At 34.8% G+C, this 27,703-nt stretch overlaps 1 protein-coding gene across 2 annotated transcripts in view; it reads left to right on the top strand.

Moving 5' to 3' along the window:
• LOC123674024 (SNF-related serine/threonine-protein kinase) overlaps positions 1 to 27,703 on the top strand; it is a 71,023-nt gene that overhangs the window by 11,032 nt on the left and 32,288 nt on the right. For both annotated transcript variants that reach the window (XM_045608833.1, XM_045608834.1), the window contains exon 2: positions 13,519 to 13,573. The gene's annotated coding sequence lies outside the window, so the exon portion shown is untranslated. The remainder of the gene's footprint in view (positions 1 to 13,518; positions 13,574 to 27,703) is intronic.

Genomic DNA, 27,703 nt, shown 5'->3' with positions numbered 1-27,703 from the left:
TCCTAGAAATATTTATATTGGAATATCATGTCCCAATATACCAAATCATGGGAAAGATTTTTCTAAATATACAGGGTTTTTCAATAGATTTCATAAACGCTCTATTAGTGTGACGTCACACACCGCCATTTTTGGTTCTCCTGTCAGTGTTCGGAATCCAAACAAATAAATTGTCATTCCAATTTGTACGGTGTCATTGACGAAATTGGCTTATTTTCAGAAATAAGAGTATTTGAGTAACGATTTCAGTATTAATTGATAGACAGAAGGAACGAGGTTAATACCAGTAAGTTTGAATCCTGTATCATTTCCAAGATTTTGTGAAAAGCCGTGTTTATTAGTTGAACTTCAAGTTCGAACTTACTGGCATTAATCTCGTTCCTTCTGTCTATCAATTAATAGTAGAATCGTTCCTTAAAAAATTTTATTTATGAAAATAAGCCAATTTCTTCAACGACAACGTACTAATTTGAATGAAAATTTATTTGTTTGGATTCCGAACAATGACAGGAGAACTAAAATGGCGGTGTGAAACGTCATCACTAATAGAGCGTATATACCAAATCATGAGAAAACATTCTACTTAATATACAGGGCTTTTCAATGAGGGGTTTCATATTGAATAGCCCACTATCTGGGCAGTTGTCACTTTTGAAGCTGTCATATTTTGACATTTAACAAGTAAAAACTACGCCATTACTGAAAATGATAAATACACACTTCAACAACCTTCCTCTTTAAAATGAAATAAACATCCATTTGTTTTCCTTGAAATATACTCGTTTTTTTTTCAAACACAATAAAACCTCTCTAGGAAAACATGCAATTATTACAATTACAATGCAATAAGGTGCCCAAGATAAAAAAAATTAAGTGATTGCCGTGGTAATCGTTTGACAATCGAACGGAAACATACTCACATTTAAAATTGAACTTTTTTTACTGCATTAGTTCTTAATGTTCTGTGATAACAGTTTTTTATAGCGGACGATCAAAAACTTCTCTCCGCCTCACACCGTCCATCTAAATTAGTTTTTCTCAGAAACTGAAAGAGATATTTGTGAGAAACTTGATGGAAAAATCGGTTGTTACTGCATAGATCATTCTGTATCAAGAACGCGATCAATGAATTTTAAATCAACTTTTTAGAGCTTTTCTGGGAAACTAGTAGGGCTATTCGTGACAAAATTGGTATGTAATTCTTTTGCTATCCTGCATTGATCCCTGAATTTTGAAGCCTTATAACAGTCGCCCACCTTTAAGATCTCTTTTAAGAATCTACATCAAATTTGATACAATCATCGATTGCTACCCTACATTGATCTTCAAATTTCGAAGGCTCAAATCCAAGCTTCAATTAAAAAAAAAATAATTTTTATAAATCTATCAACATACAATCATAAACTGGAAAATATATACAGGTTTTCCGAAATTAGAAGTACAAAGGAAAATGATAAATTCCTTGGATAATTTTAAGAGAGAAATGTCCAATAACATGGGTCCGCAAGCTCTTTTTTTTAGAATTTGAGATACAGGTCGCTTCCTGTAAATTTAATTTTTTTTAGATTACATCAGTTTATCTTCGCTACAGATTGGATGAATAAATGTCAAAACTTTCAATTAATTTATTCATCACAGCTTACTAACTGGATCTTTATATCAGTTTGAATTTTTCTGAGGATTACTAGGGAATCGTTTTTTTCTCGAAATCGGCAGTAAACTACAAGAAAAAAAAAAAAAATTAGTACTAGATCAAAATTTCTTTTTAAATTTTTTCAAACCAGTGACCCACAAAAAAAAGCGGTCGTTGTTCCAGAAAAAGTATCACCCTCTAGATTTGCATTCAAAATTAGCATATCACATGAAAAACACTTTTGATTGGAATTTCTATGCAAAATTTAAGTTAAATCATAGAGTTATAAACATAGATAGAGAGAGTATACGCAATTTTAACGTGTACCCAACATGGTGAGATTACGTTGTCGGATTGTAATATATTTTCAAATCCACAATTTTACTATATCGTTGTGAATGTAATAATATATTGAATGAAATATATTTATTTGAGTGATTCCCGATTAAATATGCAAATTTGAATATTTGGAATCCGATATTTTTCCTAATTGTCGAATTTATAATGAGCAGAATGTTTATTATTTTCTGTATCTACCTGCTGAAATCTAAGGTTTGGCAACTTTTGCTCTCCTAGTGTCATCGGTTACGTCACTTCGTTTGGCGCGCTTGATGTTTGTTTTCTGAATCTCTGATATATTTAAGTATTCATTTCAATATATTTTGAGTTGATATGAAATGTTGATTCACTATGGGACATAAGAAGTGCGTTCTGTGTGCAGAGACTGGCGAATAGAGTGAAATATCGTATCACTGATATGTTTTCATTTTCGCGCGCTTCATGTCAAATTTGATAGTTCATGTTGGGTACAAAATTTGCTTACTGAAAATGACATATGCCCCCTCCATCTATGTATGTTTATTACTCTGAGAGTTGAATATTTTGTGAAGGGAAGGTGCTATTTGGAAAAAACTTGAAGAATGATAAAATTTTAACACTCGAAATCTCAAAAACATGGCGTTTGCTGACGCATGTTACCTTTTTTTTCTTAAAATGATCTGAGGAATCCTGTATCGTGTGAAATTTTGAGAGATTCCAAACGTTTATGATCGAAAATAATAAAGCAATCGAACAGATCCCCGAGATTGAGCCGTCCAGCAAAACGGAAACGGGTCCGCATTCCTAATAATTTCGATATTTCAACTGTACAGCCCAGTGCCAAAATAAGCTGCCAACATATGCCGATTTACGCAATTGTCTGATGACGCAAAAGTGACGATATATTTATGAATGAGCTAAATTTGAATGAAACGCGAGTATTTTATCCGAGCGCAGCTTTCAATATTTCACACACACACAACACCTGAGTGTATTTATGTGGACATGTCGAGCTTTGGAACCTCCTCAAGTTCCTGTGAATCATTATTAATGCACGGCGCGTCGGTGCTAACTTTCAGACCGGCTGGAAGTTCCCAAATTGACGCAGCCAAATTTCAAACAGCCGTATATTTTTGACGGAAAAACAGAAATTCGAGCGCCTTGTAATATTAGGTGAAATAGAAAAAATTACATTATTTTTCCAATAGATGGCGTTAGTTGTCAGTATAACGAGTTGTATAGATGGCGTTAGAAAGATGAGGATTCGTACTACAAAAACTCTCCTGACAGTTTTGTGATTAGTTGACTCAGTTTAGTTTGAGCGCGCGTCAAATATGGACACTAGCAAAGAAAAAATATGCAATTTTTCCCAGTTTTATTAGATAAAGCCGAAAATGCAAGCCAGGCGACTGAAAATGTAAATAGTGTTTATGGTCCTGATACTGTAACAGCCAATCACGTTCAATTTTGGTTCGTCGATTCCGTTTCGGTAATTTCAAAGATACACCTCGCATTATCGAGTCCCACCTTTATATACCGTTTCGATTGCCAAAAGCTAAAGATTGCACAAAAAACCCTTTGAAACATAAGGCTGGTCTCAAAAAAACCTCATGAACCGAGTTTTCATCTACGAATCGCAACAAAATCGAACCATTTTTGAAGCGGTTGTTAACTGGCGTTGAAAAATAGATCACTTACGACAACGTCAAGTAAAAACGGTCGTGGTCGAAATGCTTAAGCCGGGATAAACAGTGCCCAAGCTGGTATTGATGACCATGAAGGTTTTGCTGTGTGTTTGGTGGGATTGGCAGGGAATTATCTACTATGAGCTGCTCTCTTACGGCACAACTGTTACCTCGGAACTGTACTGTTAACAATTGGACCGTCTGAAGGAAGCAATCTCCTAGATACGGCCAGTATTGGCTAATAGGAAAGGAATTGTGTTCTATCAGGACAAAGCCAGGCTACACACATCGCTAGTGACTCGATAGACGCTCCGGGAGCTTGGTTGGGAGGTTCTTATGCATCCACCTTATAGTCCGGATCTGGCACCAAGTGATTACCATCTGTTCCTGTCCATGGCGAACTATTTTGCTGGTGAAAAATTTGCTTCAACAGATTCTTGTGAAAATCGACATCCCCAATATAAAGAGAAGGGCTTCTATGAGACGTTCATAATGCTATTAACTGCAAAATGGCAACAAATTATCGAACAAAACGGCGCATATTTCACCTAAATCGGATCATTCTAATCATGGTAATTAAAGCCTTGTTTTTCATGCAAAAATAATGAATTTCTTTTACTTCACCTTATATTATGTCTCTGGAAGCCGTTTATTTACTTGTTTCACTAAAATCGTTAAATATTCAAATATAAGTTCGCGCTCAATGTTCCATGATATTTGTTCAGGTTTCTGAAGCTATTTCGGTTCATGTATTGCGTTACTTATAAGAAATTTCCTTGGTCGCGAAGTTGTAAAATATGCGCTTTTACTACTTCTTTGTTGGATGAAGAAGCTGAAGTAAATATTTTTTAATATATCTGCGTAATAAAACTTGTCCTAAATATACATCACGAAAGCACTGACTTGAATCTTTTAAACGCTCGGTCATTCATGCGCCCTTGAATGAACTGGCGCCCAAAAGTTCCTCGCTTCACGTAAGTGCTTTTTTTTGTACGTTTTTTCAAATATGATTGATGTAATTTTTCCAAAAAATATCGTATGAACTTTCAAATTATCACAACTTAATAGTACATTTCTGCTTGATCGTTTTATATACAGGATGACCTATGGTTAGCCATATATATGCAAAATTCAATCTGTTGTCTCTGAAATATCTGTTTTTTCTTTCGATATTAAACTTTCATCGAGATGGGAATAGTATAGTATATGAGATCACCCTACCCAAAAATTCATCAAAATCCTATAAGAATTGTATAATTTAAGACTGTTACAAGGATGTGCAGACACGAAAGACAATAAATCACAGTTTTAAGAATAGTCTGGCATGCTTTTGTCCTTGAAGAAAGAATAGATTCCGAAAGTGATCCCTAACCTAAGCTTTCACCATCGGTAGACTCGGAAGCAATAACAATACACCATACAGGTGTATAAGTGCTTTTAGATCACTTGCACTTGTATAGGGTTGTTATAACGGCAACACTATATTATTTTTTGACATTTCTTATGTCATTTGTGTTCAGTAGGTCATGCCATTCGACCATGAGAAGAAACACGCTTATAATTTGTGAATACTGAAAGAAATTTAAGAGCAATCCATGAACAATAATACCCAGTCAATCGTATTGTAGACAAATTTGAAAGTAAATTGCAGTGTATCAATACCAAGTACTGAGTAAGTACTCTGTAATACTTTCAAATTTGCCTTCAATACAACAAATAGTAAATAAATGAATTGAATAATTTCGTTCATTAATTCTTCTCAATTTTCAATGCTCATTTGTGAATAAATGAGCTCTGATTTTTATAAAACTATTTAACCATGTCTAAACGTGATTGAAGTATGTATATTTCCATAATAAATGCAATGAATGGATTTTTATTGCTTTTTGATGAAACTTCGAATTATCTCTAAAAAATTGATTGTGAGGAAATTATTATTTTTTGTCACGATTCAAAGTGCTTTATTTCTTCGAATCGTGATCAAGAATCAATCGAAAAATCCATCAATATCAAAAGTTAATAAGTATTTATGTACACATAAAATTACTGATAACATGTCAATATGTATTCACACAAAAAATCAAGCAAATAAAATTTTAAAAATCAATATCTCGGGAACTCAACACAATCATCAAATTGAAAACATGAGATACTGAATACTGTTTTCTTACCGCAAAATCCCATATTACTTACAGTTTCGGAGTTGAAATTTTGAATATATTTTTCCCAATATGCTCATGATAATGATGATGATAATTACATAATTGATCTTCGAACATTGACGGCTCTTTGCTAACTTTACTTATTCGGGAGTATGTAGCATTTAGAATATTTTTTGCATTATTCTACCAAAAAAAAAGTCTTTTGAATAAAAAACTGAAGCCCTCATTTTCAAATCAATAATTCCACCTCTAATTATTAATGCTGCATTCTGCCATCTTCAACCTCTGCCCCTCCATGCACCATAAAATTTTCAAAAAAATGTTTACGGTCAGTGGCGTAACTAGAGTTCGTGAGGGTGGTTAACCCCCACTTTGAAGAAGCAAAATCTTTCAATATAATAATAACGGGTGTTTTTTTTCGAGGTACCTATATAAGTTGGCACAACTGTTCAAGATGGTGACCGATTTAACAGCTGTCAAGTGATTTATTCTCAGTTTGGTTTGGCAATTCATCATGAATAGACTCACGCCTGAACAACGCTTGCAAATAGTGCAATTTTATTTCGAAAATAATGGTTCTGTGCGGAATACGTATCCCGATTTTCATAAGCGAATTTTGTTTAGCGATGAAGCGCACTTCTGGTTGAATGGCTACGTCAACAAACAAAACTGCCGCATTTGGAGTGAAGCTTATCCTCAAGTGTATGTCGAAACACCGTTACATCCAGAAAACTGACTGTTTGGTGCGCTTTATGGGCTGGTGGAATCATTGGTCCGTACTTCTTCAAAAACGATGATGGCCAGAACGTTACAGTCAATGGTGATCGGTATAGAGCCATGATTACTAACTTTTTCATTCCTGAATTGAACAACCATGATGTCCAGGAGCTGTGGTTCCAACAAGACGGCGCAACATGTCACACAGCTCGTGCCACAATCGATTTATTGAAAGGCACGTTTGATGGTGACCGCCTAATTTCACGTTTTGGACCTGTGCATTGGCCTACAAGATCTTGTGATTTAACACCGCTAGACTACTTTCTGTGGGGCTATGTAAAGTCATTGGTCTATGCAGATAAGCCACAAACAAGTTCTATAGCTCTAAAAAAACACCCTTTACAAGGAAGTAACCCATAGTGTAATATTCGAGGTTTTTTCATTGTAATTCGTTCTTTCTGGCGTTTTTAGATAATCTATGTGGAAATAATGTAAAGTTTTCAGTGTTTCTTATTTCATTATGTTTTGTATCAAAATGAATGAGCTGATCGCTACATCAAGGTATTTTCAATCCAGCAGAGAATTTTGCTAATATTATTGAGGTATCTTGAGTAAATTTCCGTAAGTTATACGGTATATTGTAACATTCATGTGACACCTACTGCCTTCCTAGTATCAGTTTTCGTTTCTACCTCAACGAACAAGTCTGGCTTTAAAATTGGAGAATTAATGGAGCAACTTCAATATACACCTCCAATATGCATCTGTTGTTTTCGTGTGGGACGGCACTTACTCACTACTTGATGTGAATCTATCTGAAGCAGAAATGTAAGGTTATATCATTTAAAAAAAAGTTACACCTGCACTGCATTATTCATTTCTATAGGTGAATCAGATTTTTCTTATTGTTCATGCTTCATCGTTGAGATTAGTCAGATATTTCTTGGGAATGTGCTCCGATTTTAATTGAGTGTAATGAATGAATTTCACATTTTGATTATTTATTTTCAGTTCTCAGATTTTTCGAGTAATAATATGAAATGGATATCAATGAAAAACTTAATATGAATAAAAATTCGTGAAAATCACGAATTGGTGCTAAGATCTCTTTTCTGCTCGTTAAGTTTTTGGCATATTGATGACCACAACTGTTATACAGGGTGTACGTTCCTGAATTGGCGGTACAAAGGAAAATGAGAGATTCCTCGGATAATTCTGAGGAGAAAAGTCCTTTATACAAACTTTAAAATCTTGGCTACAAATTGGGAAAATAAATACCAAAACTTATAATTAATTTATTCATTTTTGCTTTTAGGAATACTTGTAGGAAATGAGTTTTAAGAATGGAATTCTTATCGGAAACGAATATCAAGATTTTCGGTAATTTAATTCATTTAACGTTTGGTCATCTTGACACAAAAAAAAAACAATTTTAGTGTGCAAGGGTCTTGTGATATAGCCTATATTATGGTGTTATTTACATTGTTGTCAGATCTTTCCTTTTTTCCGGAATAATAATGTACTTTGCTATTTCAAACCTGGAATATTTTTTGCCTTTTGAAATCCTCGAGAAATACATGAATATTTTCCATGTAAAATTCCCTATACCTTCTAAATGCCATAATTTAAATTTATTTCAGTCAGTCTTAAAATAGTGAGCCTACTATCATGATTCTGAATGATGGGAAAGAACACCACGCGCCAATAGATAACCATCCAACAGAAACACCACATGGGTTTTCTTTGTCATGGGCACCATACGTTCGTCTATTTTTAGATCAATGAACCAATTATGAATGGACCTCTAGTATGCACGCTTTGATACGCTTCAAACGGAGAGTGTAATTCAATCGATGAGAAACATTATCAATCGTCTTTACACATTGATGAAGACGACATTGTTGAAGGAGCTACTCATTCATTGATCGATTTGTGACGTCAATGGTAGCAAGGTGAATCTCCTCCCTTCTCAGTGGCGCGACTGTACCATCGGGAATTCTGGAAAATTCATTGAATTGAGGCTCCACGTTGACAGGGAACACCACCACGTGACTTTCTCGTGATCTGTCGATATTTTCCCAGAGAAGGAGAGAAAAATAATGTGCAGTGTTGTGAGATACATTGAAAGATCATTAGAAGTCGGGAATATTACATTAATTTCAACTTCCGTCTGAAGGAAGTACTGTACTAGTATTATTATAATTTTCTCTAAATTAGTGTTTTACCTCTTATGTGATGATTTTTTTGTAGGATTTTTTTATGAATACTTTTGATATACATAAGTGCTTTGTAAGAATATCATATCATCAATTCTTATGCGAAATACGAAAAATTATAATTTCATTCATTCGCAAATTAAAAGTATTGGATTACTACATTTTAAGTTATTGTTTAACGGAAATCAACAGGCCAACTGAAAAGTCCCCGGTCTGCCATAGTAAAACCCTTTTTTTGGCAAAATTCGATTTTATCATTGAATATAGTTGCTTTCGAGGGCGAAACAGTGATTATAGCGATCATCCAACTTTTCGATATCATTTTTGAAGTACGATTTGTCTTTCGCTTCAAAATAGGCCTCAGTTTCGGCGATTACTTCTTCATTGGCGTTAAATATCTTTCCAGCCAGCATTCTTTTAAGGTCTGAGAACAGGAAAAAGTCTATGTTGTTTTTTTCCTCACTTTGGATTCGGTTCATCGTGTGCAGTCCACTCAGCTGACTGTCGATTGGACTCCGGTGTGCAATGATGGAGCCATGTTTCTTCCATTGTCACATAACGACGCAAAAATTCAGGTTTATTGGACTTGAACAGCTTCAAACACTGCTCAGAATCATTAACACGTTGTTGCTTTTGATCCATTGTGAGCTCGCGCGGCACCCATTTTGCACAAAGCTTTCTCATGTACAAATATTCATGAATGATCTGATGTACACGTTCAAATTATATTTTTACAATGTCTGCTATCTCGATCAACTTCACTTTACGGTCATTCAAAATTATTTTGTGAACTTTTTTGATTTTTTTGTCGGTGACAGCCTCTTTTGGGCGTTCACTGCCTTCGCCGTCTTCGGTGCTCATTTCACCACGTTTGAACTTAGCATACCAATCAATGATTGTTGATTTTCCTGTTGCAGACCCCGAAAACTCTTCATCAAGCCAAGATTTTGCATCAACTGTATTTGTTCCTTTCAAAAATCAATATTTTATCAGCACACCAAATTTTTTTTTGTCATATTTTTTTTTCAAATAACAAAAGTAGCTACACTCACAACGCAATATCTCACAAACTGATGGTCGGACTGCTGTCAAAAGATGCGTATCGTTTGAAGGTTGGTACTAACTAAAAATCATATGGATTCAATACTAGTTCCGCCATCTGTGCATCAGACTGGGGACTTTTCAATTGGCCTAATATTTGAAAACCCCAAAAAAATCGCTTGTTTTCAGAATTGATCAATAACCCATTTGAATTTCATAATTTCAAAAAAACTCCACTTATTCCTCGTAATGTAATATTCATCTTCGAATTTTTTGCAAAATCACGAAACACGCAGTATATATGAGAATCGAAGGAATCAATCAATAACGAGATAAGCATCAGGTGAAAGTATATCTGGACTTCAATTGATCATGAATAAATTCTTTTCCATAAATAAACGATGTCGTGGATGGAAAGTAACTATCGAGTAAATAATAATAATCTTGGCGTTTCATGCAATATGCAAGGCGATATCTTCGAACAAATTCTCTTCTTCGAATGTGGAGCAACTCGGACGCACAGTCTGTTCAATACTGTCAAGGATGCTTGCCAGTGACAAAGAAAAATTGAATATTCAGTTTTGAAACAATTTTCTCGTTTGATATTCGTTACACTGACTCTCATATTCAGACGGTTATATCCTTTTTATTGTTTTATCAAGGTTCTTTGACTGGAGCCACCTGACAGTGTTTTCTAAGAATTTATCGATCATATGAATATTTAGGTATGGAGGGAATAAGAATTGAGATGAAAAAAGGACTGAGGTGAAATGGAGAGCTTTAGAGCGCTTGGTCATATTTCGCTTGTAGATTTTTGTCCTAATATACTTAGTTCAATCTTCTGAATATAAATAGAAATGACGTTAAACTTTCAACACAATGTTAATTATCAAATTTTGAAAATAATTTTCAACACGAAATGAAAAGGCTTATGAAAATAATGAACGTATGCTTGAAGAATTTTTTCTTATTATTTTTGAGAATGACGTCATCAATCTTTACATCAAGAATCATTCTTGAATGCTCATTTTCAATGAAAAATAATGAAAAAGTATACGAAATATTATCAAAATTGGGAAGGGGGCGTTAAACTAAAAATTATTTTTCATTTCATTTTTCACTTACCATTTACTATTTGATAAGTTTTCGAACCACTTCATCCAGTAAAGTTTTCCAGATGATAATACTCTTGGAACTTGGACGTAATAAATTGAGCAATTAGCTGCCTCATTGCTATGCCTAGCCAATACGATGAGGCATATATGAAAAAAAGATCTTGCAATCCATGTGGCTTCAGCCTCATCTTTACACAGTTGGCCATTTTCGAAAACTCTTCGGTCGAAAAAGATTTGGAACTTGGACTTTTTCACTGGTTTATGATGCAAACATTTGACAAATTATTGCCTAATCTATTTTGAATTTTAGAAATGTCAAAATGTCGTCTAAAAAATCTATGTTGGTTTTACCCATAGAGTAATAAACATATATAGAGGGATTATACCCAATTTCTATATGTCCCCAGCATGGTTAGATAATATGGTCGGATTGTGATATATTTTCAAATCCACAATTTTACTATATCGTAATGAAACATATTTATTTGAGTGATTCCCGATTGAATATGCAAACTTGAATATTTGGAATCTTATATTTTTCCTAATTGTCGAATTTATAATAAGCAGAATATTTATTTTTTCTGTATCTACCTGTTGAAATCAAAGGTTTGGCAACTTTTGATCTCCTACTGTCGTCGGTTGTTTCACGTCATTTGGTGCGCTTGAAGTTTGTTTTCTGAATTTCTGATATATTTAGGTATTTATTTCAATAAATATTGAGTTAATATGAAACCTTGATTCACTATAGGACATTAGAAGTGCGTTCTTTGTGGAGAAACTCGCGAATTGAGTGAAATATCGTATTACTGATAAGTTTTCATTTCCGCGCGCTTCATGTCAAATTTGATAGTTCATATTGGGGACAAAATTTGCTTACTGAAAATGACATATGCTCCCTCTATGTATGTTTATTACTCTGAGCGTTAAACTCATGTTGTATTTTTTGCTCATGCAATATTTCAGGGGGAGTGGGGGGTTTTGCAGCAAAAATTTAGGTAGAGGGTGTGTACCCCCCTGGCAAGGATGCTATTGTTTTCTTTTATCGCTGTAAAACGAGTGTAATAGCCATCTGTAAATTTCTACATATTTTCCAATGGTTCCTAAACTTAAGTGGAAATAATCAACAACATATCAACGAATTCATTCGTTCGTTAAAATCCTGAATCCACTAGTCGCCTCTTTTCGACCTTGTCCATCGTTTTTTGCAATGATAAACGTTGAAAAAACCGCGTCGTCAGTCTCTGTGGGTCAAATTGGAATCAATTAATTTTATTTTTGGATGTGGGGAAACGGAATGTGTGATATGTTCTGGTAACCTCGAGAATTTCAATATCAAGTTTGTCGACCGCTATAACACAAGTACGTCTTCAGCAAGTTCCTTCACGTAGCATTTGATGGCTCCTTCTTTCTGGTATAATGGCATTATTTGCATAATTGAGCTGGAATAGAATAAGCATTCGTCCAATCACGCATTGTGAATTACTTTTCATCGCCTACCTTCTTACATTCGTCAATATATCATCATTTAAATCGATCCTACACAATGGATTTGTGTGGATCATTCAAACGGCTGATGATTTTAATTCAGAATTTAATAATTTGCATTCGCCATGGATGTAATTGAAAAAATTATACAGGTTGGGATAAGGTCGATGGTACCCTAGAATTTTACAGAGATACGATTTTATTGAAACTTTAGTTTCTAGGGTAGGAATCACTGCTCTAAAATATTTTCAGCGCTGCGGCTTTGCCGCTTATATTTAAAAGTACAAACAACTTCTATATTTCAAATAGAACACCCTGCATATTATTATTTTTTTCGGTTTACCTTAGCCTCTTGATTATTTATGTATTGACTTATTCCTTATCTAAAGCAGTTTTCCTGCAAATAATTGATTTATTTGCTGTTCAAAACAGCTTCAATTGAACTTCAGAGTAATGAACATAGGTAGAGGGAGCATATGTTATTTTCAATAGGCAAATTTTGTCCCCAACATGAACTATCAAATTTGACATGAAGCGCGTGGAAATGAAAACATATCAGTGATGCGATATTTCACTCAATTCGCGAGTTTTTCCACAAAGAACTCACTTCTTATGTCCCATAGTGAATCAACGTTTCATATCAACTCAAAATATATTGAGATGAATACCTAAATATATCAGAAATTCAGAAAACAAACTTCAAGCGCGCCAAACGACGTGAATCAACCGATGACACTAGGAGAGCAAAAGTTGCCAAACCTTGGATTTCAGCAGGTAGATACAGAAAATAATACATATTCTGCTTATTATGAATTCGACAATTAGGAAAAATATGGGATTCCAAATATTCAAATTCGCATATTTAATTGGGAATCGCTCAAACGATTATATTTCATTCGATATAATATACATTCATAACGATATAGTAAAATTGTGGATTTGAAATATATTACATTCCGACAACGTAATCTAACCATGTTGGGACATGTAAAAATTGCGTATACTCCCTCCATCTATCTCTATTACTGTGTGGTTTACGTGCTCTACCCTGTAAATATGCCATTATTTCACATTAATATACAAATACGAGTATCAAGTTTCAAATTGCTCGTATACTTTGTAACTGATTTGTTTTTATTTTTGCAGTGGACCAATAATGAAGACCTTGACACTCACTTGAATTCCGATAAAGCACTAACTGGTAAGTTTAAATTTGTCTCATTATATAATATATAAACATTTTTGTTTGTAATCAACGTGTTCGTCTCGTGTTAGTTTTCGGCGATAATCGTCATTTAAAGGTCGATATCCACGTAGTGAATGTCAGATACTGTTTGGTTTATTTTTAATCGCGAATTTTTGGGATATTCGAAGAGGGTAATCAGTTTTCTCTGAAATTTTTCTGGATGACGTTTCAGATTACATATTTTAGAATAGAATAATCGAAAAAAATAAAATGTCCATCCGTAATTAGGTACAATTGGAAATTTTGAAGGTCGAAGTTTCATTTTACAAATGTGAATACTGAAAAGTTCAGGGTGAAAAATGTGTTTTGCAATAGAAATTATACAATTTGAAATATGGTTATAATGGCAACATGGTATTATCTTTTGGTATTTGTTATGTCATTTGTTGACAGTATATAATGCCATTTAATCATGAAAAGATTCAACAAAAATTTGAAAATGTTAAATTATTCCATCAAAATTTTACATAAAGCTTGAAATTTTCATTTTGCATCTAAATGAAAAATTTCATATCGATAAGATTATGAAAGAAAAATCACATTGAATGACCTTATTCGATGTCTCCCAGAAATTTGAGAAACTCTCGTTTGAGGCATTGTTTGATCCTGACTCTTCTCAATGGGTTATTTCAGTAGATATTTGACAATGGGTCACCCTGTATATTGAAGCAAAAATGTCTAGTATTCAATAAGTTGCTAGCCTGGTGCACAGATGGCACCGAGATGGCATCCACCAGTGCTGTACAACTTTTTTTGTTCGTTGTTATACGGTCTATTAGTGTGACGTCACACACCGCCATTTTCGGTTCTCCTGTCAGTATTCGGAATCCAAACAAATAAATTGTCATTCAAATTAGTACGGTGTCGTTGAAGGAATTGGCTTATTTTCCCAAATAAGAGTACATATTTGAGGAACGATTTCGGTATTAATTGATAGACAGAAAGAACGAGGCTAATACCAGTAAGTTTGAATCCTGTATCATTCCCCAGATTTTGTTCGAACTTACTGGCATTAATCTCGTGCCTTCTGTCTATCAACTAATAGTAAAATCGTTTCTTGAATAATCTTATTTACCAAAATAAGCCAATTTCTTCAACGACAACGTTCTAATTTGAATGACAATTTGTTTGTTTGGATTCCGAACACTGACAGAAGAACTAAAATGGCAGTGTGCGACGTCATCACTAATAGACCGTATTCAAAATTTCGAAATATTGTTGAATTGAGTCTGCTCTATCGTCAACAAATTTACTCTTTGTTGGGATTCATCGAGAGTTGAGATTTTATCAAGGTCAATAAATACCAAACAGGCGGTTTCTTCAAGTAGAATGGGTGTGCCAGGTATAATCTACTTAAAATTTTCGGGTAGTTCCACTAGCAGAATTTCAGTTTTGGCGGAACGTAGTCTACAACCTTGAGGAAGAAGTTATTGTCGGGGTTGAAGCCTATTTCGAAAACAAAGAAGAATATTTCTACAGAAAAGATATTCAAAAGTTAGAGAAGCCTTGAACAAGGTGACTATGTTAACGAAGAAAGTCGAATTTAAAAAAAATATATGTTTTTCCTTGCTAGATCCCGGTACTTATTGTGTGAAGTGTTATGCAAAATTTTGTGGAGAAATCGGATGAATCCGAATTTGAACTAACCTCAAGTCAGTGCTATTGTCCTTTTTATTTAGTCGTGTACAATGCTGCTTAAATATAATTGAAATGTCTTTTCCTGGTTTCTGGTTGTATCGTTATCGTAATTTCATTATTCTGGCTACTTATCACCTCGACGAATACAATAAAGACGATAAATCGAATGATTGGATCCTACCTCAATGCTTTTCATAATTTCCTAATGTTTCAAAATATTTCGTCAATATCAGGTGAGGAATAAATACGGAAACATTTGCATATCTAGGACAATGACGACATCAATTTCAAGTTATGTTCCTGAAGCAACAAACTAGCTATAAAAAACAGGTTCTCGACAAATATTGAACCTAAATTTTACACATAGGTATCACACAATAGTCGATAAGGTCGCGTTGCAATGGAATCCCCTTTATATCTAATCACACAACAAACGATTAGAAACCTAAAATGAAATATGACAAAATAGTATTTTTTATATAGGCGTGGAATTGGTGAAGCAGGCAGATTAAGTTCAGTACAACTTATCTCTCAAGACTTCTCTAATCTTGAGAACAAAGTCGTCAATTTTATATCCATAAGTGAATAGATCCACTACCAATGTGGAACAAATAGAAAATAGAAGAATTCATGCAAATAACATATGAAATACTTGGAATTAATTCCATCAGAATCGAAAATCTGAAATTAGAAAATAAATATATCACATATCGGTTGTCCCAAAATTCTTTGTCTAGTGAGAAGATCTCATCAGGATCCCACCACATTTTTGGACCCGATTTTTGAGAAAAATTAATTTGGTCAACGCAACCTTATGAGTTCAACTGTTTTCAAGTTATAAGGAATAATTGGAAAATGGCGTGAAATGAAAAGTTCTCATAACTTCATGGTGTTATAAACATGAAACAGAAGCATTCTAAGTACACTTTTTTTTTTCAATAGAATACATAAGCGTGATCATTTGTTCTTATTGTAATCAGTATTTGAAGTTATAATACAAACTTGTGTTTTTTGAATATAAACCATAACAATTTCAATATCAAAAAAAATCGCGTCTTTTCTCATTTGAAAAATTGGGGGTTGTAGCTTTCTTTCGAAGGGTTCGCATTATTACAAAGGAGAATGACAATTTAAAATTTAAATTTGACGTGTTACGGGATGTCCATGACTTTACTTATTCCATTTGGCTTTTACACGCTATAAAACTAACAAATAACTCAATCCTAATTATTAAAATGTTCTTCATCGGATCACCGGCAACGCTAATCAAGAAAGCAGAAATTCATAATAAATCATTATCTTGTGTTTAACTTTTTTTTCCTCAATTAATCGGAATTTAACAAGAAAACATGACATAAACCAGAGGAATTAATTAAATAAATTTTGTATTGACAACTTTCACTGATAAATGCATTATGTTCTAACTTTCGACATTCCTGCTGCACTAAACGAGACATTTCATTTTCATCTGCTTTCGCTAGAAATTCTTGATCTGGTTGCAAAACAAGGTCTCTCAATAATATTACGTCTGATCGATGAATATTATGAATTTATTGTATAGACTCTAGGATTTGCTTCGAATTGAGTTAGTTCATAGTGAGAAGTTCATTTCCTGGTATCGATTAATATTCATGGGTTTTCTTACCAAATCTTGAACTGTCAATAAAATGACAAATTATTGAATAATATTCTCTTCAAAGCCGACTCGACATTTCGAATTTTTAAGGTTTTTTCCATACAGTTCAAATTTCTGTCAAAACTCAAGAGACATACGCTAATAAGCTTTTTCATTCTAAAATTCTTATAGAACGATTTTAAACATATCGTTGAAGATAATGATCCAAAATAGCTCGAAGTAGGTAACGGAAGTTTCACGCATCTCGTAAAGTAAATAGGCTCGATCAAATCAGTGCCGTAGAAACGTCAGAATGTTAAACGCTTTCTAACCGAAGTATGCATGCTGGTTGAGATTGTTTTCCGAGTTGGATGATCTAATTAGAGGAGAATTGCTCGGAAGATACTTGTGTTGTTGAAATTGAAAGTCAATGTGTATATTAGGACTTGCTTCCGATCATCGGCTTTTCGTAAAATCAAGTGATCCATAATAAAATTACAATTGAACGGTTGTATGTATATTGTTAATGTTAATTTGTTTATTTTTGACACCATGGAGTTCATAGTAATAATAGAATCATGAAAGTAAGATATCTATTATTCCTGTAAATAGAAGATTCTGAGGTAATAATAGTCATCATTACGATTCTTGCCTTTACTAATTACTATACTAATTATGACCAAGTAATTCATTTGAGACCTCTAATAAATATTTTCTTGTGTGAATAATTAAATGTAGAAATGGATAATAGTAAAATATTTTGTATTTTGGTTAGTTAAAGTTTCATAATAGATATTTATGTACCAAGGGTATTGAGAAGGTGTTTATGCCCTGTCCTCAGGACACCAACATCGCTTGATGACCGTGGTCCATACAATGATTTTACATACCAGTTAATTCTACTACATCCACAAATTTGAAATATAAATTTAATTATAGTGGACGTATATTAATTTTCTATGAGACGCACTAGCGTTGTTATTTAAAAGCTGTCAAACTTAAAACATTAAACATCAAAGAAAATTCAAAAATTCTTGAGAACATTTCCGAACAAGCAAAAAGGCGAAGTAGATGGTGGAAAACTGTTGAGAATACATTAATGACTCTGCTGGTACGATTTTTCTTTTTTTCTGAGACATTTTCTCGAGTTCCTTAGGTACAAATATTCAATGGTAAGAATACTTAGGTAGGAAATAAGAAAATTAACATTGGTAATGACCATAAGTTGGTCGAAGATTTGAAATGAACATCGAAAGAATATCAGCCAGAAAGTCAAGAAGATAATACATAGGCGTACAACCTTGCTCAACCCTCTTTCTCCGAAATTCGAGGCTTTATTGTAAATAACTGGTTATACATTTATGATTCAAAGTATTGTACATCGTTGGCCACTACTTTCTCCCATCTTTCGGGCAGCGTACGAATCCCAGGTTGATAAAACTGGTTATCTTTCGAAGCGATCCACGAATCGATCCAATTTTTCACTTCTAAATAAGAGCGAAAGTGCTGGTCAGCCAGACCTTATGCCATTGATCGAAACAAGTGATAGTCCAAGGAAGCAACGCCTGGAGAATACGGCGGGTGGGATAGGACTTTCCATTTCGACGTTTCCAAGTATGTTTGACCACGTTCGTAACATGGGATCGAGTATTGTCATGCTGTTGAATCACTTTATCATGTCTCTCCTTGTATTGTGGCCATTTTCCTTTCAATGCTGGGCTCAAACGCATTAATTTCGTTCGATAACGATCGTCTGTGAAAATGTACCTACACCTAATAGATAATAGAGACACTAACCAATAAAAAGAACGTCTGTTGCTGAAGGATATATGTATAAAGAACAGCATATCATCGACAAATGAGGTTCCAAGAATGCTAGCAGGTATACCTTCTGAATATCAATTTGATTGAGAAATGTTGATACTGTTTATGATTCATCTTGATTTCATTAATGAAACTTATTGAATAGATATACAAATCATTCTCTGTATACATTATGCCTAAGGGTCATAAAGTATTTGAATTTTACTCAACAGCATGATTTACTTAATAATGACATCGCTAACTAAGCAATACAACGATAAAAACAAAATATCATGAAAATATATATTCTCTTGTGAATATTTTACACAAACTGTACCAACAGAACATATTCGAAAAATGAGCAGGTGTTATTTTGATGACGTTTAATTATAATAGCCAAATATTTTACTAACTTTCGACTTCCTCGGTGGCTCAGTTGGTGAGAGCGCTGGACTAGTAATTCGTAGGTTGCGGGTTCGAGGAGGTACTTTTTCTGGAATTGAAAAATTGTCTGTCAGCCATCAAATAGTAAGCTATTATAATTTATTTCAGACAAAAACCAATTTTTCTGATTATAATTGATGTTTATGGTATTGAAGAAAACGTTACTGCAGCTGACCAGCTGTTTTACAATAGTTCTTTCAATGAGCTGTTCCATAAGTTCAGAGTGATATTAAAACATCTCTTTATCTCTACGTTGCCGTCAGTTTTCCAGATATCATTTCCTACGACACGCACACACACACCAATTCATTACCCAAAAATCGATAACGCGGCAGATACGTTACATCGCCGAAACCCGTCAACATGTGTTTCCTTTCTCCTTGCCATGAATCAAGAGAGCAACACATGCCGCTGACGCGCGTCTGACGCTTCGGGTTTTTCATCCCCCAACCGACCGAAATTCCGTGCCACCCCGTCGTTTAAGACGCACCCTAATTTGATAACGCCATCGGCAACCGAGAGTCGGTGCCGCTCCCGGCCAGACGTCGACAAATTTACGGCCCCGGAAATCGGGGAGCACGAGCCCCGAACGTCCCCCGCGATGATCGCGGTTCTCGTGTTTACGACCCGACGGGTGGTTGTTACTGTATCCGGTCACCTACCTTCCGGTTAATTGGACGATTCCTCGTATCGTACGACTTGTTAATGTAGACAGACGTAAGTGTGGTTTTTTTAATCTTACTTGGACTACTCCATGAAAACGCTTGTCCAGATGTTCGCTTGGTGTCATGCCGCAAGCGTGGGCGCACATTTTTTTAAATCCTAAAGTTGAAAATTACATTAAGGGCGGGTATTAAAAAAGAATAACCGACGGTTCAACCGTTGCTTCAACTACCAAATTCTATTCTAGAAATACGGAATTTGGTAGTTGACCTACGGCTCAACCGTCGGTTATGTGGGTTAGGCCGGTATTATAAAAGGATAACCGACGGTTGAGTCGTACGTCAACTACCAAATTCCATTTTTCTAGAATGGAATTTGGTAGTTGACGCACGGCTCAACCGTTGGTTATTCTTTTATAATACCGGCCTTAAGATATTTTTTCTGTCGGTTGTACAACCATCGGTTATGGCCGATTTATTCCGGTTGGCTACACTGCACTTTCAATTCTCATATTATTCTCTTAGATTTCCTAGTCCTAACATAGAAATAAGAAGAAAAATAACTGAAAATTCTTTGTCTCAATGTCTATAACCTCATATTTATTCGTTGACGCTTGGTTGAACTCAACCGACGGTCAATCATCCTTTATAATACCGGCTCATACACGATTGTAATGAACTCTGATTAGGATTCTTTTAGATAATTCGCGTCCTGAATGGCTGTTTTTGTCTCATCGTTAATGCTACTATGTTATTTTTCTGTGTTAGAATTTGATTATTTTATATCGACCTGTGATTTATTATCCAGAAACATTATCGAATATGATGACATGATCGTTTCATGAAATTATAAGCACACAAAAGTGTTTTAGATGAAATTGGAAATGATCTGTCTGAAGATAAGGAAAAATAGTAATGATGTTGAAATTGATCAGAAAATATAGTGGAAATTATATTGGTTAATCTCACCTAGTTATTTTCGTTCGTATTCCACCAAAAATATTTTCTTCAGCGGTATAACGGTCCTAGAGGAATAGATTTGATCGCAAAATATTCATCTTCAGTTTTTTTTAACACAGAAGTTTGCCAAACGTCATCGTCGAAATCATTAGAAACCTCTATCATTTTCTCTATGATTGTAGAATCCTTCGTCAGTATTAGATTAAAATTTCTCAAACGGCTCTTTATAATTGATCCCCAAACCAGTTCTATTGATGCGATTTGGAAGATGATCACAACTCCCACCAATAAGAACGACCAAATTGGCACGTGGCAGCACGTGTGTACTATTTCGAGCAATGAAACTGACCTAATCGACACATACTATCTCGATAGACAGTTAACTAGCATACTGGAATTCATTCAAATGATCTGTTAATACAATAAATCCCCTGCTCCCTAATATATTTCTGGGAAACTTGGAAACCCTTGTATATTAGAAATATTCGTACATGCTTCAAGTGACTTTGAATATACCCTACAATCAAATGAAAAGAGAAAATCAGTCACAACGATCTAAAACCGAGTAAAAATGCTCATCTCATTGAGCACCCTGCGGACCACATTGGTCTATGCAAATCATAAGAAATATAATTAGGAAGTGATAGATGCAGCCAATGAAAGTGACCAAATCGATAACCAGAAGGAACGTGGACTATTTTAGCCAATAGAAACAACCAAATCGACACATTCTGGTTTCGCTGAATACTGAATATTTTAAAGTAATGTTTGAAAATAAATTCCCTGGCTCCAAATAATTTCTGGGAACTTTGTCAACCCTTGTCTAATCAAAATATTCTCGCTTCCTGCAAGTGACTTTGGACATACTATTCAGAGCGAATTTTAAGTATTGAACGCCTCAATTTACTCGGAAACTGGTTGCACAATTTTTATAGATTTTGGTGTGCAGGGATTTTGTGATATGGCCGATATTATGGATGTATTTGAATTTTTGTCAGACCTTTCCTTTTTCCGGAATGATAGTGAATAGTGAACTTTATTCTTTCAAATGTCGTAACGTAGATAATTTTCTAAACGCATATTCAGGGGTTTGGTCCTACACTAAGTCATGCGACTGAAGCGTACAACTTAAAACGTATGGTTTGTGTTTTAGTCCTATGAAATCCGAGATTTGAATCTTCCTCTTTCATAAAAAGCAAACATGCATTATAGAGGTTATGGTTATGCTCTACCAGGAGCATGACAATCGAGGCCTGTCATTCAAGACGATCCCCAATTTGATAATGCCATCCGCTACTGACTCTCGTCGACAAGTTTACGGCACCGGATACCGGAAGTCATAGGGGACGGGGTTACACTCTATCTGATTTCGGCTGTTTGAACCAGGCGTCTGGGATTCTTCGAATCGTACGAGTCGATAACGTATGATAAGGAGACGTCGTAACGTAGGGAATTGATTTGGAAAACGCTTATTCTGCAGTTGTATCCTCCTAAAGGGAGTTTTTTTTAGAGCTATAGAACTTCAAATTGCAATAAAACAACGATGGATTATTCGATTGACATGAATTTCATTTATCCGCAAGATAATCTTGTGGCATTACATTTCAAATATGATTTCTGGCATATGGCCGCCACGGCTGGCTCGGATGTAGTCCAATCTGGACGTCCAATTTTCGATGACTTTTTCCAACATTTGTGGCCGTATATCGGCAATAACAAGGCGAATGTTGTCTTCCAAATGGTCAAGGGTTTGTGGCTTATCCGCATAGACCAATGACTTTACATAACCCAACAGAAAGTAGTCTAGCGGTGTTAAATCACAAGATCTTGGAGGCCAATTCACAGGTTTAAAACGTGAAATTAGGCGGTCACCAAACGTGTCTTTCAATAAATCGATTGTGGCACGAGCTGTGTGACATGTTGCGCCGTCTTGTTGGAACCACAGCTTCTGGGCATTATGGTTGTTCAATTCAGAAATGAAAAAGTTAGTAATCATGGCTCTATACCGATCACCATTGACTGTAACGTTCTGGCCATCTTCGTTTTTGAAGAAGTACGGACCAATGATTCCCCCAGCCCATAAAGCGCACCAAACAGTCAGTTTTTCTGGATGTAATGGTGTTTCGACATACACTTGAGAATTAGCTTCACTTCAAATGCGGCAGTTTTATTTGTTGACGTAGCCATTCAACCAGAAGTGCGCTTCATCGCCAAACAAAATAAAATGGACGTAGTGCGCGATACGTATTCAGCACAGAACCATTATTTTCGAAATAAAATTGCACTATTTGCAAGCGTTGTTTAGGCGTGAGTCTATTCATGAATTGCCAAACCAAACTGAGAATAAATCACTTGACATCTGTTAAATCGGTCACCATCTTGACTTGAAGCGTATGTTTTGTAATTTAATCGTAGGGAATTCGAGGAAATGGCGATCAGGCGTTGGTTTTCATAATCTACCATATAGGAACATGAGTATCTGGGATAGCTTCAAGAAGGTTACTTTCTCACTGCTAAAAGTCTCTTGAGCAAACCATTTTTGAGGCACCAGGTGATCTGGAGTTTCTTCTTCCTCTCCACAGAATCTGCACAAGTCGTTTTGTGCTACTCTCATACTCATGAAATGCTTCTTACTTCTTGAGGCGACAATGCCTTCTAAGTAATCCACTGAGAAGGTGTAACTTATTCTTGTTAAGATCCAGATATTTCTAAGATTTTGCAGTATCAAAGTTTCGAAGAAACTTTTCAAATGTTACAATCCAGGGCGATTATGCCAGAGTGTTTATCTTTCGGGTTTTTCCTTCTCCTGAGATACACTTACCTATACCGAGGCTATAGGGCCGATGAAAGGAGTTTGTGCTACTCTTCTGGCAAATGTGTTGGCCATTACATTTTCTTTAATTTTTCGGAAGTGAAAATCCAATCACTGTAATTGCTATCGCTGAAAATTTGGGTTCAAATCTTCGACGCTGGAATTTTAATTTTATTTTGTATTTCACTTTTTTTATCGATTTGAGATATTCTACGAGATAAAAAATATAATAAACTATAACGTTGTCAATATGATTTGAGATATTCTGTGAGAGGAGAGATATTAATAAATCATCGTATAATCTTATCGCTGTCAATATGACAAAATCGTATTTGATTCATTCCAATGCCATTCCCCTTAATTTGCCAATATTGCAACAACAGAAGAAGCGTGCAGTTCTGGGAAAATTGAGCCATCGTGTATCCGGTGCGCCAATGAAAAATTTCAAATTGGATGTTATCGATTATTTATACCACGGTCAGTAACCCCACCTTGTAACTTCCGTTCGAGTTAAAATTAGAAACAAACTGAGCCACATTGTCTTTTTAGTCTTTTCATCACTGGCAGAACAATAATATAGCGGAGAATATTGGATTTCATTGACAATGAGACTGGTTTCGAACGTACATACAGTTGACCTGATTTCTGCAGTGAATGGTGTGGTAAACACTATGAAACCCATCTTCAGTTAACATTGAAAATACACCCGATGCAACTGAATGCGCTCAGATTTATTTTGCTGATTGGAGTGGTAATGATTTTATGAATGTCGATTCGATTAATTGTGAATATGCAATCGAATTGAAAGAAAAAGTCAGGAGCTTGTGAGCGCTGGTTAATTCATGCGTGAATTGCGTCCTTGGAGATCACATATGTATATAGGGATACGTGGTCTGCGAGCACGTCAGTGCTTTCTCCATTTGTTTTATACATAAAATGTTAAGAAACAATTTTATCTCTATCGAATCTGTCTGTTAACAAATTTAACCGCTGCATTCGAGAGCCTAACCCTACTTGAAAGTTTCTAGCTTTTTTCTTTCAAGATTTAATTTTTCTATATGGAGTGTTTTTAAATTGGAGGTATAAACGAAAATGATCATTTTTACAAAAAAGTTCTTTAGACCACTAACGCTTTATTTTCGATATATATCCTTTCAAAGTCTATTTTTTCTCATAGTCTTCAACATGTGATATACTAATTTTAAATGCAAATCTGTACAGAGGGGTATTTTTTCTGGAACAGTGCCCGCTTCTTTCTTTCAGAACTTTTTTTGTGGACCACTGGTAGTTTAGAAAAGTGTAAAAAGAAACCAGCACAACTTTTTTTGGTTTCTTGCAGTTTCGTCGTATCTGCTACCGATTTCGAGAAAAAAATTTCCCCAATTCTCTATTAATCTTTAGGAAATTTCAAATTATTATAAAGATACAGTTAGTAATCGAAGTTTGTTATAAAGAAAACACAGTAGATCGAAAATTTGTATATTTAGTTGTAATTCAAACGAAATAAAAAAAACTTGAAAATTAATAGTATATTCCAAAACTAGTTTCAGAAAGGGCTCCTATATGCTCTATTAGTGATGACGTCACACACCGCCATTTTTGGTTCTCCTGTCAATGTCATTCAAATTAATTAGTACGGCTTATTTTCATAAATAATAGTATTTGAGGAATGATTTCAGTATTAATTGATAGACAGAAGGAACGAGATTAATGCCAGTAAGTTCGAACTTGAAGTTCAACTAATAAACACGGCTTTTTACAAAATCTGGGGAATGCTACAGGATTCAAACTTACTGGTATTAATCTCGTTCCTTCTGTCTATCAATTAATACTGAAATCGTTGCTCAAATACTCTTATTTATGAAAATAAGCCAATTCCTTCAACGACACCGTACAAATTGGAATGGCAATTTATTTGTTTGGATTCCGAACCTGACAGGAGAACCAAAAATGGCGGTGTGTGACGTCACACTAATAGAGCGTATTGTGCCCTTTGATACCACAGAAGTGCATATAGGGATATGTGCACGTCAGTGCTTTCTCCACTTATTTTGAAATTCTTGAAATGTTTGAAAACAATTTTATCTCTAGCGAATCTGTTGTTTTGACTTCAGGAAAACAAAATGTGATTTTGCCTATTAAACAATTTGATTATCTGAAGATCCGAACCTACCCTGAAAGTTTCTAGGTTTATCCGTTCATGAGTTAATGAGTCCAGATATGATTTGCTCTACATACTTGTAAATTCTTGTACACCGGGTGTTCCTTAATTAGAGGTACAAACGAAAACGATCATTTTTAAGAGAAAAGAGTACTTTAGCTCACAAATGCTTTTTTTCGATATATAGGGTATGAAAGTCTGATTTTTTTTCTCATAGCACCTTCCAGCAACAAGATATTCAACTTAAATTTGGAATAGATATTGCAATTTTCATCATGTGATATTCAAACCTACAGTGCGTTTTTTTTTCTGGAACAGTTCTTTCTCACAGAACTTTTTTGTGGACCACTGGTAGTTGAGAAAAATGAAAAAGAAACCAGTGCGACACTTTTTTATTTCTTGTAATTTCGTCGTATCTGCTACCTATTTCGAGAAAAATTTCTTAAACAATTATCCAATAATCCTCAGGAAAATCTGAATTATTATAAAGATCCAGTTAGTAAGTTCTGATGAATAAATTAATGAATATTCCATAAAATGGTATAATCTTCATAAAAAAAAGTAGTACTACAAGAAAAACTCTGTATCTCGAAAACAAAGCGTTTGCCCATGTTCATAGGACTTTTACTCATTCAATTTGATAGAAAATCTATCGTGCTTTTTTTGACTGAGTTTTTATGCAAAAAAAACATCTCAACCTTAGTATATTATCGAGAACTATCGGATGATAGATAATTTATTGAATAAATGAAAAATTAAAATGTTTCTTTATTTCGCATATAAACGGCTCCACGTACAAAATAGGGATGGGATATTTTTTGTCAAAATCGAACGATTACATCAAAAATTTTAATAATAATTTTTGATATTTCAAGCTAATAAGCTTGAACGATATTTCCTCTATTTCAGTCAAAGTTTGTGAAATATAGTCGAAATTCAATGAAAAATTCAGATTATACATCCTAGTGACTTTTGTATGGTATCTTGGCAGTTGGTGTTACTGTAATGAAATTTGACAGATAACGGAATATGGATTTGAATCGTACGTTTCGAATTTTGAAATAATTTATAATTACGCATTATATTCGAAATCTATGTCTGATGAAACCGATTTAACACCACCAGGATTGAAAGAAATTGCGAATTATGTTGCAAATCATTTCACTATATCCAAATTATATCATATTGACAATTTGACATGTGTTGACTTTTGATAGGATTGGAAGTCACTGTAGACAATCACAAAACGAAAAATATAACTGAAAACAATGCAAGTTTTTTGCAGCACTCTTTTTAGTACTGTAATGAACTCATTACGATACTGAAATAAACAAGATATATATTTTCGATAATTAATAAATACCGTGAGTTTAATTTAATATATTAATAAATACCTACCGTCTTTTTTTAACTTCAACGTCCTGTACTTAGGAAACTAAGTAACCCCGGACATAAGTTTATGGGAACTTTTTTTCTTAAAATGACCAAACGATCCTACCTAGATCTGACGATATATACCTAGATCTGACGATCTGCAAATCGTCAGTTCCGATCGACTGGCCGCTGACATGTGATTAAGCACAATCACTTCCAATATATTCTGTAAAATGAAATCAATGCATGTTTTCCTGTCTCCGGGAGTTCCTCATACGATCGTTAGATATTTCTGCATGTACCGCCCGGGCGGGCAATCAATTCCTCGCTATCGAAATGCACCCGTAAGGATCTAGGAGGCGACGTTTTAAAACTCACGTCGTAGCAGGTTAGTCATACGTCTCTTGTCTATCCCGACGGGAAACCTCTTGCCGCTCGCTCGTTGCCGTCGTGAAATTGTCCCGTTTTTCCCCCTTTACCCCCCTGTGTCCCGCATCCTACACGCTATTCCTTCGAAAAAATCTTGCAACCTTGGATCTCGACGTCGATCGTGAGCCAAGTTGGAACCCCCACGATCTGGTAACGAATGAAATGAATGTAGGATGTATTAATCGAA

The sequence above is a fragment of the Harmonia axyridis genome, chromosome 2 (assembly GCF_914767665.1).
Source record: "Harmonia axyridis chromosome 2, icHarAxyr1.1, whole genome shotgun sequence".
In the NCBI taxonomy this organism is placed as follows: Eukaryota; Metazoa; Arthropoda; class Insecta; order Coleoptera; family Coccinellidae; genus Harmonia; species Harmonia axyridis.
This window is presented reverse-complemented; position numbering and strand designations above follow the sequence as displayed.